The sequence below is a fragment of the Aquarana catesbeiana genome, linkage group LG10 (genome assembly GCF_042186555.1).
Source record: "Aquarana catesbeiana isolate 2022-GZ linkage group LG10, ASM4218655v1, whole genome shotgun sequence".
Lineage (NCBI taxonomy): Eukaryota > Metazoa > Chordata > Amphibia > Anura > Ranidae > Aquarana > Aquarana catesbeiana.
The window spans coordinates 207,947,446-207,964,884 of NC_133333.1; the positions used below are offsets into that span (position 1 = coordinate 207,947,446).

The 17,439-nt window shown below is 42.2% G+C and overlaps 1 pseudogene; it reads right to left on the bottom strand.

Annotated features, from left to right (window-relative positions):
• Positions 1-16,982, bottom strand: part of LOC141109879 (sortilin-related receptor-like) — a 58,456-nt pseudogene extending 41,474 nt beyond the window's left edge.
• Positions 16,983-17,439: the final 457 nt, after the last annotated feature.

The window sequence follows — 17,439 nt, forward strand, 5'->3', positions numbered from 1 at the left end:
CAAAAACGACTTATTGTATAAGAGCAGTATAATTATAAACTTCCATAAACTTAACCTTACTAAGTGCAAATCATTTTTTTGGCTCTTATCTTGCAGTCACGTAGTCCATGTACCTCATTGTCCAACAATCGGGTGAAAATTAGTTTCCACATGTGACAAAGCTCTGAACCTAAGCTAAAGGACACATCACCAGTAATCCCTTTAGTAGTGCAGGTTCCTCCCTCCTTGCTGCTGGGTAGTGCAGACTTTAGCTGTGCAAATATATTCTAGAACTAGGTCTAGAATTAGGGGAAACAGGGTAGGGCTTATATTGCAGCCATCACTGACAATCACGCTAGGTCTTATTTTCGGGGAAACAGGGTAGCTATGTAGAGACCAGCTCGAGGAGCAGTGTATGGATCTTAATTGAAGGCTCTGAAAAAAATTCAGAGTTAAAAAAAAAAATAGAATTTTTTTTTATTAGACATTTGCTTAACCACTTCAGCCCCGGAAGGATTTACCCCCTTCCTGACCAGAGCACTTTTTACAATTTGGCACTGCGTCGCTTTAACTGCTAATTGCGCGGTCATGCAATGCTGTAACCAAACAAAATTTGCGTCCTTTTCTTCCCACAAATAGAGCTTTCTTTTGATGGTATTTGATCACCTCTGCCATTTTTATTTTTTGCGCTATACACGGAAAAAGACCGAAAATTTTGAAAAAAAATGATATTTTCTACTTTTTGTTCTAAAAAAAATCCAATAAACTCAATTTTAGTCATACATTTAGGCCAAAATGTATTTGGCCACATGTCTTTGGTAAAAAAAATGTCAATAAGTGTATATTTATTGGTTTGCGCAAAAGTTATAGCGCCTACAAACTAGGGTACATTTTCTGGAATTTACACAGTCTTTAATTTATGACTGCCTATGTCATTTCTTGAGGTGCTAAAATGACAGGGCAGTACAAAACCCCCACAAATGACCCCATTTTGGAAAGTAGACACCCCAAGGAAATTGCTGAGAGGCATGTTGAGCCCATTGAATATTCATTTTTTTTGTCCCAAGTGATTGAATAATGAAAAAAAAAAAAAAAAAAAATTACAAAAAGTTGTCACTAAATGATATATTGCTCACACAGGCCATGGGCATATGTGGAATTGCACCCCAAAATACATTTAGCTGCTTCTCCTGAGTATGGGGATACCACATGTGTGGGACTTTTTGGGAGCCTAGCCGCATACGGGGCCCCGAAAACCAATCACTGCCTTCAGGATTTCTAAGAGCGTACATTTTTGATTTTACTCCTCACTACCTATCACAGTTTTGAAGGCCATAAAATGCCCAGATGGCACAACCCCCCCCCCAAATGACCCCATTTTGGAAAGTAGACACCCCAAGCTATTTGCTGAGAGGCATGTTGAGTCCATGGAATATTTTATATTTTGACACAAGTTGCGGGAAAGTGACAATTTATTTATTTATTTATTTTTTTTTTTGCACAAAGTTGTCACTAAATGATATATTGCTCACACAGGTCATGGGCATATGTGGAATTGCACCCCAAAATACATTCTGCTGCTTCTCTTGAGTACGGGGATACCACATGTGTGGGACTTTTTAGGAGCCTAGCCGCGTACGGGACCCCGAAAACCAATCACCGCCTTCAGGATTTCTAAGGGTGTACATTTTTGATTTCACTCTTCACTGCCTATCACAGTTTCGGAGGCCATGGAATGCCCAGGTGGCACAAACCCCCCCCAAATGACCCCATTTTGGAAAGTAGACACCCCAAGCTATTTGCTGAGAGGCATGGTGAGTATTTTGCAGCTCTCATTTGTTTTTGAAAATGAAGAAAGACAAAAAAAAAAATTTTTTTTTTCTTTTTTTAATTTTCAAAACTTTGTGACAAAAAGTGAGGTCTGCAAAATACTCACTATACCTCTCAGCAAATAGCTTGGGGTGTCTACTTTCCAAAATGGGGTCATTTGGGGGGGTTTGTGCCACCTGGGCATTCCATGGCCTCCGAGACTGTGATAGGCAGTGAAGAGTGAAATCAAAAATTTACGCCCTTAGAAAGCCTGAAGGCGGTGCTTGGTTTTCGGGGTCCCATACGTGGCTAGGCTCCCAAAAAGTCTCACACATGTGGTATCCCCGTACTCAGGAGAAGCAACAGAATGTATTTTGGGGTGTAATTTCACATATTCCCATGGCATGTTTGAGCAATATATCATTTAGTGACAACTTTGTGCAAAAAAAAAAAAAAATAATAATAATTTGTCTCTTTCCCGCAACTTGTGTCACAATATAAAATATTCCATGGACTCGACATGCCTCTCAGCAAATAGCTTGGGGTGTCTACTTTCCAAAATGGGGTCATTTGGGGGGGTTTGAACTGTCCTGGCATTTTATGCACAACATTTAGAAGCTTATGTCACACATCACCCACTCTTCTAACCACTTGAAGACAAAGCCCTTTCTGACACTTTTTGATTACATGAAAAAATTATTTTTTTTTGCAAGAAAATTACTTTGAACCCCCACACATTATATATTTTTTTAAAGCAAATGCCCTACAGATTAAAATGGTGGGTGTTTAATTTTTTTTTTTCACACAGTATTTGCGCAGCGATTTTTCAAACGCATTTTTTGGGGAAAAAACACACTTTTTTACATTTTAATGCACTAAAACACACTATATTGCCCAAATGTTTGATGAAATAAAAAAGATGATCTTAGGCCGAGTACATGGATACCAAACATGACATGCTTTACAATTGCGCACAAACGTGCAGTGACAACAAAATAAATACATTTTTAAAAGCCTTTAAAAGCCTTTACAGGTTACCACTTTAGATTTACAGAGGAGGTCTACTGCTAAAATTACTGCCCTCGATCTGACCGTCGCGGTGATACCTCACATGCATGGTGCAATTGCTGTTTACATTTGACGCCAGACCGACGCTTGCGTTCGCCTTAGCGCGAGAGCAGGGGGGACAGGGGTGCTTTTTTTTTTTTTTTTTTTTTTTCTTTATTATTTTTTTGCTTTTTTATCTTATTTTAAAACTGTTCCTTTCATTTTTTTTTTTTTTAATCATTTTTATTGTTATCTCAGGGAATGTAAATATCCCCTATGATAGCAATAGGTAGTGACAGGTACTCTTTTTTGAAAAAATTGGGGTCTATTAGACCCTAGATTTCTCCTCTGCCCTCAAAGCATCTGACCACACCAAGATCGGTATGATAAAATGCTTTCCCAATTTCCCTATGGCGCTATTTACATCCGGCGAAATCTAAGTCATAAAATGCTCGTAGCTTCCGGTTTCTTAGGCCATAGAGATGTTTGGAGCCACTCTGGTCTCTGATCAGCTCTATGGTCAGCTGGCTGAATCACCGGCTGCATTCTCAGGTTCCCTGTTGAGACAGGAGAGCCAGAGAAAAACACGGAAGACGGTGGGGGGGGGGGCATTCTCTCCCACTGCTTGTAAAAGCAGTCTAGAGGCTAATTAGCCGTTAGGATTGCTTTTATATGAAAGCCGACCGCTGGCTGAAAAGAATGATACCAAGATGATACCTAAACCTGCAAGCATCATTCTGGTATAACCACTCAAAGTCGTGAATGCTGTACCTGAAGACAAAAATATGGTTAACAATAAAGCACAGTAAACGGTAAAGTATAAAAAATTGCAGACCTGAAAAGCAAACATGATAAAACATAATAACAATAAAACATTGCAGAATAGAATACAGTAAAAAAGAGCAGAACAATAGAGAGAATAGAGAGAGAGAGAATAGAGAGAGAACAATAAAACGACAACTATTATTTTTTATTTTATATTTTTGTTTGTGTTTTTTTTTTTTTTTTTTACACTTTTTTTGTAACTGTAACTTTTATAACTGTAACCGGTTCCAGGTTCGGGTCTCTCAAAATGCGATGGCATCTTGGGAGACCCTGTGAAAGTGTGTCCTAGTCTGTGCAATGCTGTACCCTACGCTAATACTCAACTAGTGAATGGTAGCGTTCAAAACATTCACCAATGCAAAGACCAGGATTGTCAGGACAGGAGGGACAATAATAGCGGGTGTCACGCCTATATCCGCGCTTGCTGCAGACACAACATCTTTTTTGGGGGGGTTCGTTGGGTAGGGGTACTCGGGAGGACATAAAAATGCCTCTCATGCAGCCAACTGCATTTGGTTGGGGATGTGAATGGGGGAAGTACGGGCGCTGCAGAAGTGGTGGGTTCCCAATTAGGATTGGCGAATGCAGCAGGAAGGGCACTATGGGCACGACGGGCCTGTGTTTGTCTTCTTGGTGGCAGCGGGACACTATTTGTGCTTGCCACCTCACCAGCTTGAACTGCACTTATGGGACTCGCCACGTCACCAAGTGTTACTGCAGTGCTGGTTTGACTACGACCGGGGTGTACTAGGCCGCTGGCGCTTGCCAGTTCACCAAAACGCTACCAAAAAAACTGTTAACGATCGCAGGGATCAGGCCTGACTCTGCGAACGCTGCAGTTATGCATTTAGTGTTTTGTAAGTGACAGTGATCGATCGATACTGCACTTGGGTGGGCTGGGCTGGGCCGGGCGGAGGGGCAAAACGCAGGTGCTAGCAGGTATCTGGGCTGATCCCGCTAACACTGCGTTTTTGGGAACCCTAAACTGCTGGGGACGCCAGTATAGATCTGATCGGATCAGATATTGATCAGTTCAGATACTATACCACTAAGGGAGGTGTACGGTGCGTGCGTGGGTGTTAGCGCTACTGGCACTAACCTGACGCTGCCTGGGGCTGGTGCTTGCCAGTTCACCAAAACGCTACAAAAAAAACTGTTAGCGATCGCAGGGATCAGGCCTGACTCTGCGAACGCTGCAGTTATGCGTTTAGTGTTTTGTAAGTGACAGTGATCGATCGATACTGCACTTGGGTGGGCTGGGCTGGGCCGGGCGGAGGGGTAAAACGCAGTTGCTAGCAGGTATCTGGGTTGATCCCGCTAACACTGCGTTTTTGGGAACCCTAAACTGCTGGGGACGCTAGTATAGATCTGATCGGATGAGATATTGATGCGTTCAGATACTATACCACTAAGGGAGGTGTACGGTGCGTGGGTGTTAGCGGTACTGGGACTAACCTGACGCTGCCTGGGGCTGGTGCTTGCCATTTCACCAAAATGCTACCAAAAAAACTGTTAGCGATCGCAGGGATCAGGCCTGACTCTGCGAACGCTGCAGTTATGCGTTTAGTGTTTTGTAAGTGACAGTGATCGATCGATACTGCACTTGGGTGGGCTGGGCCGAGCTGGGCGGAGGGGCAAAATGCAGGTACTAGCAGGTATCTGGGCTGATCCCGCTAACACTGTGTTTTTGGGAACCCTAAACTGCTGGGGACGCCAGTATAGATCTGATCGGATCAGATATTGATCTGTACAGATACTATACCACTAAGGGAGGCGTATGCTGCGTGCGTGGGTGTTAGCGGTACTGGCGCTAATCTGACGCTGCCTGGGGCGACGCATATCACCGTCGGGTGAACAGGGGGCTAAATCTTTATTCGGTAATAAACGGCGGGTGCCCTGACACTATAAAAAATAAACAAACTAACCAGCGTCACCCGTAACTGTTATACAGTGATCAGTGGTGAAAGGGTTAACTAGGGGGCAATCAAGGGGTTAAAACATTTATTAGGTAGTATATGGGGGTCCCTGTCGCTATAAAACGCTGACGGCGAACCTAAATATTTACGTCCCTAACTAGCGTCACCAGCGACACTAATACAGCGATCAGAAAAATGATCGCTTAGCGACACTGGTGACAGGGGGTGATCAAGGGGTTAAAACTTTATTAGGGGGGGTTAGGGGGGTACCCTAGACCTACAGGGGGCCTAACACTCACTGCCCTGACACTGTAACTGTCACAAACTGACACCAATACAGTAATCAGAAAAAAAAAAAAAAAAACCTGCTTGGTGTCAGTTTGTGACGGGGGGGTGATTGGGGGGGGATCGGGGGGCGATCGGGGGGGGGATCGGGGTGTTTAGTGTGCCTGGCATGTTCTACTGTGTGTAGTGTGTTGGTGCACTTACATTGCAGTCTTCTCTCCTCGGCCCGGAACGGAAAATACAGAGCCGAGGAGAGATGACATCATTTCCTCTGCCTCTGTGTACAATACAGAGGCAGGGAAATGATCCCATTGGCTGAGAGCGATCGCGAGGGGGGGCCACGAATGGATGGCCTCCCCCTCACCTCCGATCGCCGGGGGAGATTTGCCGACCGCCGCAGGCACCGGGGGGGGGTCCGATCGGACCCCCCACCCGCGGGCAGGCAAGGACGTACATATACGTCCTTTTGCCTGCTCGTGCCGCTCTGTCGACGTATATAGTCGTGCGGCGGTCGGCAACTGGTTAAACAGCTTTAATGGGGAAGCATCCAACCTCTTAGAACACTAGCAAAAAACGATGGCATGTTGGGCAGAGCGGGGTTTTATGAGGAGGTCTTAAAACTTTGTTTGCCAGTGTACCAACCTCCTTTAGGTGGCAGTATAACCCAACTGTTCCTAAATTCCTGTGTCCCTCAACAGACAATTGGAAAAGTTGGTCACTTTAGGTAAGAAGGAAGGCTGAGGCCCCAAAACTAAAAACTTTTCTAGTGACCAATAATCTTGTAGCTGGCAGTATAACCCAATTGTTTTGTCTAATTCTGTGTCCCTCAATAGATGAGAGTAAACATATTGCAGCATTTATTAAGGATGCGCTCTGGCGTGTTCGCACAGCCCACGTGCAGAGCCCGCCAGGATGTGGAAACAATTGCCTTCAGAAGTCACCTAATTAGTAAATAGTAATTATAATCTCAGTATAAATACAGCTGTTCTCTGAAGCCCTCAAACAGCTTCATGAAGGCCAAGGAACACACCAGACAGGTCAGGGATAAAGTTGTGGAAAAGTTTAAAGCAGCGTTAGGTTTTAAAAAAATATCCCAAGCTTTGAAAATCTCTCGGAGCACTGTTCAATCCGTCATCCAAAAATGGTAAGAGTATGGCACAACTGCAAACCTACCAAGACATGATCATCCACCTAAACTGACAGGCCGGGCAAGGAGAGCATTAATCAGAGAAGCAGCCAAGAGGCCCATGGTAATTCTGGAGGAGCTGCAAAGATCCACAGCTCAATGGGGGGAGAATCTGTCCACAGGACAATTATTAGTTGTGCACTCCACAAATCTGGCCTTTATGGAAGAGTGGCAAGAAGAAAACCATTAATGAAAGAAAGCCATAAGAAGTCCCGTTTGCAGTTTGTGAGAAGCCATGTGGGGGACACAGCAAACATGTGGAAGAAGGTGCTCTGGTCAGATGGGACCAAAATTGAATTTTGGCCTAAAAGCAAAACGTTATGTGTGGCAGAAAACGAACACTGCACATCACCCTGAACACACCATCCCCACCGTGAAACATGGTGGTGGCAGCATCGTGTTGTGAGGATGCCTTTCTTCAGCAGGGACAGGGAAGTTGGTCAGAGTTGATGAAAAGATGGTAGGAGACAAATACAGAGCAATCTGAGAAGAAATCCTGTTAGGGTCTGCAAAAAAAGACTTGACTGGGGCAGAGGGGTGAACACCTTCCAGCATGACGACCCTAAAAATACAGCCAGAGCTACAATGGAATGATTTAGATCAAAAGCATATTCATGTGTTAGAATGGCCCAGTCAAAGTCTAGACCTAAATCCAATTGAATCTGTGGCGAGACTTAAAATTGCTGTTCACAGACGCTCTCCATCCAATCTGACAGAGCTTGAGCTATTTTGCAAAGAAGAATGGGCAAAAATTTCACTCTAGATGTGCAAAGCTGGTAGAGACATCCCCAAAAAGACTTGCAGCTGTAATTGCAGCGAAAGGAGGTTCTACAAAGTATTGACTCAGCGGGGCTGAATACAAATGCAGGCCACACTTTTCACATATTTGTAAACATTTTTGAAAACCATTTATCATTTTCTTTTCACATCACAATTATGTGCCACTTTGTGTTGGTCTATCACATGAAATTACAATAAAATAGTTAAGTTTTTGGTTGTAACATGACAAAATGTGTAAAACTTCAAGGAGGTATGCATACTTTTTCAAGGCACTCTATTTCTTCTTGGGATGCAGGCATTGCAAACACCACGTGAACATGGTCATATATTTAATGAATGCAAAAATAAAAATGGCATTTTATGGTATTCAGATGCAACTTCTCAACTCTGCTCAGAGCTCTCCTAACATCCTACAGCTCTGCAGTTGTCAGTAAAGACTGAGACAATCATGCCCTCCCACCCCACTTTAGTTCTCTACAAAGATAGTTCTGTTCATATAAGTACTTACCACATACTCTTGGATGAGCCCATGAGTGTTTGCAGGGGGAGACCAGCAGCCAGTGATGGTGAATGGAATATTTTTATTCAACACAAGGTTGAGGTGCTGAGGTGCATCAGGGACTACATTACAAAAAAAATAAATAAATAAAAAAAATCACATTCTGCTGCAAAAGAAAAATTAGCCTAAATTAAAAGTGGGCTTAATACATTTTTAATCCATTGATAGCATGAGATTATCAACTCGCTGGCAGTTGTTCTATCTGCTCAGCTCTGACATCAATAAGACAATGTGGAGGTGGCTGCCAATACTTAGTTAATAGCGTTTATGGTGTTCACTGTGTGTACTTACACCCTTCAGGAGTCCTTAGGGTAATGAAGTCGTAGCTGTTGTGTATTTTGCGCAGGCACTGTACTTGTACTTTGACCTGATAGGTAGTGTCCGGCTTCAGGATCTTTAACACAAAGGCTGTCTTGTTGCTGTGTGTGTCCACCGTCTTCCATGTACTCTCCCCTATAACCCTGCAGATAGAAAAGCGAAAAACTGAAATAGATAAAACTGATCAATGACTGGCTAACTTGCAGCATACATCGCAATCTTGGAGTAAGAAAGAAAGCTCTCTTAAGATGCCAGTCTAGTCGAAACCAAACTTTCAGTAATTGGCGTTGTCTGGTGGCCACAATCTTCTAAGGCAGGGATCTCAAACTGGAGGCCCTCCAGCTGTTGCGAAACTACAAGTCACCACGAGGCATTGCAAGGCTGACAGATACAAGCATGACTCCCACAGGCAGAGACATGATGGGACTTGTAGTTTTGCAACAGCTGGAGGGCCACCAGTTTGAGACCCCTGTTCTAAGGCCTTCTTTTACTTCTTATGGACTTCCTTAGACCAATCCCCTCACTTCTCCTATTACAGTCTTCATACTCCACAAATCTTCACTTTGCTGCATCTTCTATACTCTGCATCTCATAGTTTTGCATACACCAAAAGAACTGTACTCTTCATACTGTCCTGTACAATCTTTTCACTATACTACACACTCCTTCACTCAATTCACTGTGCTAAACATCCTATTCCTCAATATGCTGTGCTGTACATTTAATCCATTCTATATACTCCCAATCACCACTCAAGCTATTCTTCGGCCATTACTATCCAGCCTTGCTAGTTAGACTTTGCAAGCTTTCTTGCCTGTATTACCTGTAAGAGACAGAATAAACGCAGGATGCCAGAGGCATCTTCTTTGGTCGAGCCCAGGTTAGGGTTATGTTTCCAGTGAAATCAGCCGTCCACTGTAGGTTCTGTACCTTGTATACTACGCTGTCATCTGTACAGGAGAAATGCAAGGTCAGCCATTTTGTCTCTTCACCCCACGACCGCCTGCAACTAATGAAGAGAAAAGGAACATCTGCATACCGGCACAGTTATTTTCATCGCTACTATCAGAACAGTTTAGGAAGCTGTCACAGCGGTCGGACAGAGGTAAGCAGGCCTCGCCGTCTTCACACAGTGTCCCGTTAATGCAGGCAGAAGGTCTGTGAGTGGCTGCCAATAAAAATTACGTAATTAAGAAAATGTAGCGGCACACCTTTCTCCCTTCCAGATTCTTGCTGACATACACTCCAGATGACACCCTCCCTCTCGACAACACACACTGGTCCCAAAATTATGTCCTCTGTACCTCTCCTTGTCCTTTTATCACACACTCTGTCCCTAGAGGATGTTCTCTGCCTCCTTGTCCTTTGACCGCACACACTGTCCCCAGAGCATGTCCTCTCTGCCTCCCTGTCCTTTGACCGCACATACTGTTTCCAGAGAATGTCCTCACTGCCTTCCTGTACCTTTGCCCAGCATGCCATGCTAGCCCCATAGAACACCCTCCCTGCCTTCCTGTATCTTGACCCATCGTACACATACTCTAGTCCAATATGTCGTCCTCTCTGCTTCCCTGTACCTTGACACAACACACACACACACACACACACACACTGGCCCCATATGACGTCCTCTGTGCACCTTGACCTAACACATTCACACACACACACCCTGCAGCTTAACCAAAATCACACACATACACATCGACAGCCAACATAAAAAACACAGGCCTTTTATGATGTCCTTTTTGCCTCTGTGTCCTTTGACCCAATACACACTGGTCTCATATGAAATCTCTGCTTACCTGTCTATTGACAATACACACATAAATGCTTTCTCCAGATGATGAGAAAGGAAAAGTGTTAGAGTGATCACAGATGCACAGAAGGTGTAATGTTGGCCACACAAGTAGCATCACAATTGTTTGATTTAATGATTGCTTTTATTGACTGCATTAGCCAACCACTAATTGAAAAGGTATGTGCTATTTTTTTTTTTTTTTTTTTGAGCAAAAGATTATATGAAAAATCTATAGTTGATTATTAATTGTTGCCTAAATACCCAGTATGAATTTCCAAGGCCCTACGAGCCACCCCTCTTTGTCCCCTTATCACCCAAAAGCATCTATTGGCTACTTTAGACTTATGGAATATCAGCACGAGTTGCTGAATGGATCAGTCTTAAGTGGACTGTCATGCAAACTTCACATTAATTAAAAAGGTACAGTTCCAGGGGTAGGCAACCTGGGGCCTCCAGCTGTTGCGCCGCAGGAGAATGAAAACAAAAATCCATAGATGGAAATAAAAAAATAAAAAACCTGGAAATAAGCAGCAAAAATTTCTAGGTCCCAATTCCCAAGAACAAAAAGTTAGCCACTGCCCCTACCTATAATTGGCCTTTGCAGCAAGGAGCATTGGAGGGCAACATATGTTAAAAAAAGGCCAAGGAAAATTCCAATCTCTAATTACCGACCAGCCTGCAACCAACCACACTGACCTGTCTAACAGTACGCATTAAAAACAGGGGTTTAGTCTGCACACATTTTCAAATACATGCGTAAGCTTTAATCCCCATCAAGGCACTCTGTTACTTGTGGTCCCTACCTCTAACTTTTAAGAGGCTCTGTTTTTAATGCATACTCTTAGACAGGTCAATTTGGTTGGTCGCAGGCTAGTTGGTAAGTAGAGCTTAGAATTTTCCTGGGAATTTTCCTTGGCTTTTTTTGACCTAACTCTTAAGAGCTAGGCTAGTTGTGAGTTGCAGATGGGAGGTTTGGCCACCAGCAGGGGCAACCCTAGGGGGACTTCTTGTGTTGCTGCACCTAGTATCCCAGTTCTGCAGGTGGCTTAATATCAGGTCCTAAATATCCAGCTGTGTCCTTCAATGAACAGAAGAGAAAGTACCTTTAAAATTATTTCCATGAATTACAAAAAAAGTTGCTCAAACCAAAGTCTTAGGGCAAGGATGGTTACTGTGGGTGCTTCCTGTCATTAAAGGCTGCAGGAAGCACTCTTCTCAACCATGGAGACCCTTGCAGTGAGACAAGATGATCAGCAAGGCACAGCTGTCATGTAGCACTGCTAAGCAGGAATTTATCATGTGCTATTAATGGGGAAAGCCGCATTTTCACCATTGCTATATACTTCCAAGTTCTGGTACTCAGAGATTAGTACAGAACTATAGAGGCACCATGGTGGAGCAGTGTGGCTTACAATAAACTCCCCAAAAAAGGCAACCAATATTCTGATTTTGTTCAAAAACATAGCAACAAGTCCACAAATGACAAGTACACTTTGAGGCTGCGGGTTCATGCAGTGGTGGGAGACTTACGGCAGCGAAGCTCATCTGTTCCATCTTGGCAATCTCTGAAGCCGTCACATTGCTTCTACTTGGGTATACAGTACTTTGACTTCTGGCACTCAAACTCAAAGAGGTTGCAACGGCCGTATGATGTGGTGGTGGGTACTGTGGAGTTCACTATTTGATGGAGCAAGGATATACATCAGCCTTGATATTACATATACGTTATTAAGAGATCAACAAGCAGAATTCTAGAACCAACAGAAGCACCCCCCTCAGCCCAACCCAAACCATTTTCTTTGTGATGCCTGAAAATTAACATTTTCCTGCAGCTTCCTGTGAGGTTTCATGCCATGTCTATTAGAGAATTGCCATGCTGAAAAGTGGGCATAGAAAACACTGGATGGAATCTGGCTGCACCTATTTCTGTAGTACTCCACTTAAAACCTGCACCAGACTACATTATTTGCAGCCCACAGACACCAGAAACCAGGTTTGGATGGGCAATTCTTTTCATGGTGTCAGAATGTTGGTGGTTGTAACCCTTAACTGGAATGGATGGGGAGGGAAGAAAAGCAACAGCAGAAGAAGGGCAACAAATTAAATCTGATTGCATAGCCGATATAAGAGAGACAAATAAAAATGCAGATCTGCATTCATTAAATTTCATTAAAATTATTTTCTTTTTAAATGCAAGCAGTGCAAGTTTCTGAATTTAACTTGGTCTACTATAGAGCAGAGTCTGGACTGAACGGAGAAAAGAAAAGTTCTTCTTTGAAAATTTGCTTGATTTTCTTAATTGTATTTAAAGACAATCATACACATTATGATTACATTACTTCATTAATAGAAATTATACCATTTGTGGGGCAACCTTCCTCATCAGAGCCATGGATACAATCCTTGTAGCCATCACACATCCAGGTGTTCATGATCAGACCCCATTGTCGCAGCGGAAATGGTTGGCAGGACACGTGGAAGGTCTCACAGTGGTCTGTGGAATACTCTCTATAAAAAAACACAAAACATTTACACATCAAGATATACAGATACTTATACGTTTGTATGTGGATGGAATGTGGTGCTTCTGCATGATGAAAAATCTTTGGAAGAATACAATTAACACAGTGTAAGGTGAAAGCATGAGTGAAAAGTAAAAGAAAGACAAAATTTAGTAATGCTGCCCTGGAAACCTATAGGACGTTACATGAAAAAGAGAGCAAATTCAGAGTATATATATATATATATATATATATATATATATATATATATATATATATATATATATATATATATATATATATATAATATATATATATATATATATATATATATATATATATATATATATATATATATACACATATACATACACACAGTGGGTATAGAAAAGAATCACCCCCGCCCCTTTTTTTTAAATAATTACATTTTGCTGCCTGAAATTAAAGCAGACACCGTTTGTTTTATCCAGCTGTGTTTACTAGTGCAACTTATAACATCAATCTAAACGGTATAACACCAGCATGTCAGGGAAAAAAATGTTTAAAAAAAAAAAATCAAAAACAGAAATAACAGTTGAAAAAAGGAATTCCAGCCTTTAGTCTGTTGGGATATGTCTCTACTAACTTTGCACATCTAGACATTGCATTATTTGCCCACTCTTTGCAGAATTGCTCAAGTTCAGTTCAATTTGATAGTGACCGTTTGTGGACTGCAGTCTTCAAGTCATTCCACAGATTTTCAATGAGGTTTAGGTCTGGGCTCTGACTAGGCCATGCAAGGACATTCATCTTTTTCTCCTTCAATCACTGTGTGGTCATTTTCGCTGTGTGCTTTGGGTCATTGTCATGTTGGAAGGTAAACCTTCTTCCCGTTGACAACTTTCCGGCAGAGGGGAGCAGATTTTACTCAAGAATTTGACGGTATTTTGACCCATCCATTTTTCCCTCTATCCTGACTAGTGCTCCAGTCCCTGCGGCAGAGAAACCCCCCATAACAGGATATTACCACCTCCATACTTTACTTTAGGAATGGTGTTATTTGGATGGTGAGCTGTATTGGATTTCCGCCAGACATATCGTTTGGTGTTGAAGCCAAATACAATTTTTGTCTCATCTGACCATCTCACCTTTTTCCATATGGCCTTAGAATCTTCAAGGTGCATATAATGTGGTCAGATGAGACTAAAATTAAATTATTTGGCCTCAACACCAAACAATGTCTGGTGGAAATCCAACACAGCTCACCATCCAAATAACACCATTCCTACAGTAAAGCATGGAGGTGGTAATATCCTGAAGGCTGTAAATAAAGCAAAAGGTGGTGGTCCATTTTCCAACTCAGTAAATCTGGTTTTGATTTTTTTATTCTGGCATGTTGGTGTTATTGCTTTCACTTGGATGTTATAACTTGCACTATTAAATACAGCTGGATAAAAAACGGTCTTCATTTCAGGCGGCAAAGAAACAAAATGTGATTATTTAAAAAAAATGGTGGTGGTGGTGGGGGTGCATGCGATTCTTCTGTTCCCCTCTGTATCAGGATGAGTAACTAGCTGTCTCCAGGCCTCGGGAACAGCAGTCTTTGTGGCAGAGTACCCAGCCACCTATGTTTTCCCACCCCTCTGTGGGGTGCTGCGGCTCCCCCTGTTCCAAAATCTTTCAGTTTTTGCTAAAATCGGAGGCACCGGACAACACTTACCCCCGCAGTCCTTCTCATCTGACCAGTCCCCACAGTCGTCCTCCCCGTCACATTTCCATCGTGTAGGAATACAGTGCCTGTTCTCACACTGGAACTGGTAGAGGCGGGCGCAGGCAGGGGTATCTGTAGGGTTCTCTGGAGTAGACAATGGGAAACAGGATGTCCATGAGAGGCTGCAGAGTTTATCCATAACAGAACCCAACACATGTGCAACATTATTATTATATTTTCCCATATTATCCACATTCCACTGCAACACAGGATAGTGAAAGACGAAAGGCGTGTCAGCACAAATCTTGGCCATTTGAGAACAGGCATGCTGGGAAGAATGTGTTCTCATGCCCAGCATGGTCAGTTTTTAAATAGGAAAATGGGGGGACTGGCAGGATCACACAAAGGAAGCAATACAAAGAGAACAGGATACTTTTTAACACAAGTACATGGTACAACAGACACAACAGGAATATGAAATGTTGTGGTAACATTGTTTATCTAGTTCCCGCCCGGCCTATAGTCAAATGGTGGCCGGGACATTCGTCATTCCAGGTAGACGTCATATGTCTTCCCGAAACGCGCCACAGGCCGGGCTTCAGCGCAAACTGTCATCCACTGTGTCTGGTGGATTTCGATCAGTGTACCAGCAGCCGGTACCATGTGATCAATGATCAGTTACAGCAGATCACATGACAGTTGTACACAATGAATGGCTTTGATTCATGCCATTCATTGTTTTGATCTCCGATTGGTCACAGTGATCACATGGCACAGACAGGGCCATTGACAACCCACTTGTACCATCTATTCTGAATCTATTTCATTCAGTAAAAATGGTTGCTTATAACAGTGAAATTCACTGGTATAAGCAATTATGTGTTAAAAAAAAAAAAAAAATCCGGATCACTTCCACATGGTAACACTATTGCTCTGGTCACAGTGTGCTAAAAAAATAAATACATAAAAAAAGTAAAAAGAGAAAAGGTTGTGTTTTTTTTAACATACTGTCACCAGTGTCCCTAAACACCGCCATACAAGAAAAAATATTGTGAAAAAAACTAAAATTTCCTAATTTTACAAACAATGGTGACAAAAATTACATCTTTGCCATACCTTGCAATGTCTACTTTCCAATAAGAGGACATTTGTGGACATTTGTACTGTCCTGGCATTTTCGGGCCTCAAGAAATGATAGGCTTTTGGTACATCAGGACTGATCAATTTTCAGATTTATATGCCACAGTTCATGGACTAACTTTCCCATAGACTAAATAATATACACGGATTTGGGTTATTTTCAGTAAAGAAATGTAGCAGAATACACTTTGGCCCAAATTTATTAAGAAAGATAATTTATTTGCAAAATTTTATAACAGAAACGAAGAAAAAATTTAGTTTTTTTTTTCAAAATTGTCTTTTTTTCGTTTATTTAGCAAAAAGATAAAAAACATGGTGATTAAATACCACCAAAAGAAAGCTCTATTTGTATGAAAAAAAATATACATATTTCATATGGGTTCAGTGTTGCATGACCGCACAATTGTCAAAGTGTGACAGCGCCGAAAGCTGAAAATTGACCTGGGCAGGAAGGGGGTGAAAGTGCCTGGTATTGAAGTGGTTAAATAAAGGCCTATTTGAAGAGGTGTATGGAGAGTTACCGCAGTTTGCTTCGTCCGAATAGTCCCCACAGTCGTCCATCCCGTCACACTTCCACTCCAGGCTAATACAGACACCATTCAGACATGAGAAGCTCTGAGGATCACAACTCTTTAAATTCTGGACCTCGTGCTGGCAGGCGAGAAGACACAAATTAAAGGTTTACAAAGGTAGGACAGAAACTGGCTTTTGAAGCATCCATTGTACCCTGCTGAAAGATTCATTGTTCGTTTACTGCTAATAATTAGAAAGTGTATGTAAACCCCAACAATGTTTGGGTCAAAGAATGCTGGTAATATGGTGGATAACAATCAATAATAGCTTGGAAAATATTAGCCGTCCACCAAAAATGGAAATTTTGGTGCCAAAACCTAAAAATGACAGTGTTAAAAAAAAAAAAAAAAAAGATATTTTTATATAGAATTGTATTATATTCAACTTTTTAATTACTATCATGAATTTAAATATGATTTGTGGGCCATTATCGGAACCTTTACCCATAGTGACCTTCTGAATGAAGACTTCCAAGGATATTCCAAACAGCCTTTCCCCCTCAAAGGGCAACAGTTCCAGCTGTTTCTTGCAAAGAAACTCTTGTGACCAGCATTTCAGCCACAGAATTCTGCACATTCGCAGACATTAGAACCAATCTGGACATTTGTTTTATAGAATCCTCTAAGGATTAACCCTTTTTTAAAAATATTTTTGAGGCTTTTAGATGGCTTTATAAGCTTAAATTCACTTATTGCCTGGCTTACCACTTGTGCTGGAGATCTGTTACAAACATCAACTTCTCTAAGGACCTCTCGCGATCCGTGGGGAAATTATTTTCAGTGAATGGTACAGAAGTGGTTGTCAGCCATTTAGGATACTGCTGCCTCCTGAATGCTTGGGGATTCTGAATAGGAATATTACAACAGCAAGCCTATCATTTGATTCATGGCTGCAGTGCAGTCCCATTCACCGTAATGGGTCATGGTTGGCATTAGTACAGCCCACTGATCGTGACAGAGTATCATTTCTGTCACAAGGTATTGCAACCCTGTTCAGCCACCATTGAAGTTTAAGGGGGGGGGGGGGGGGTAGT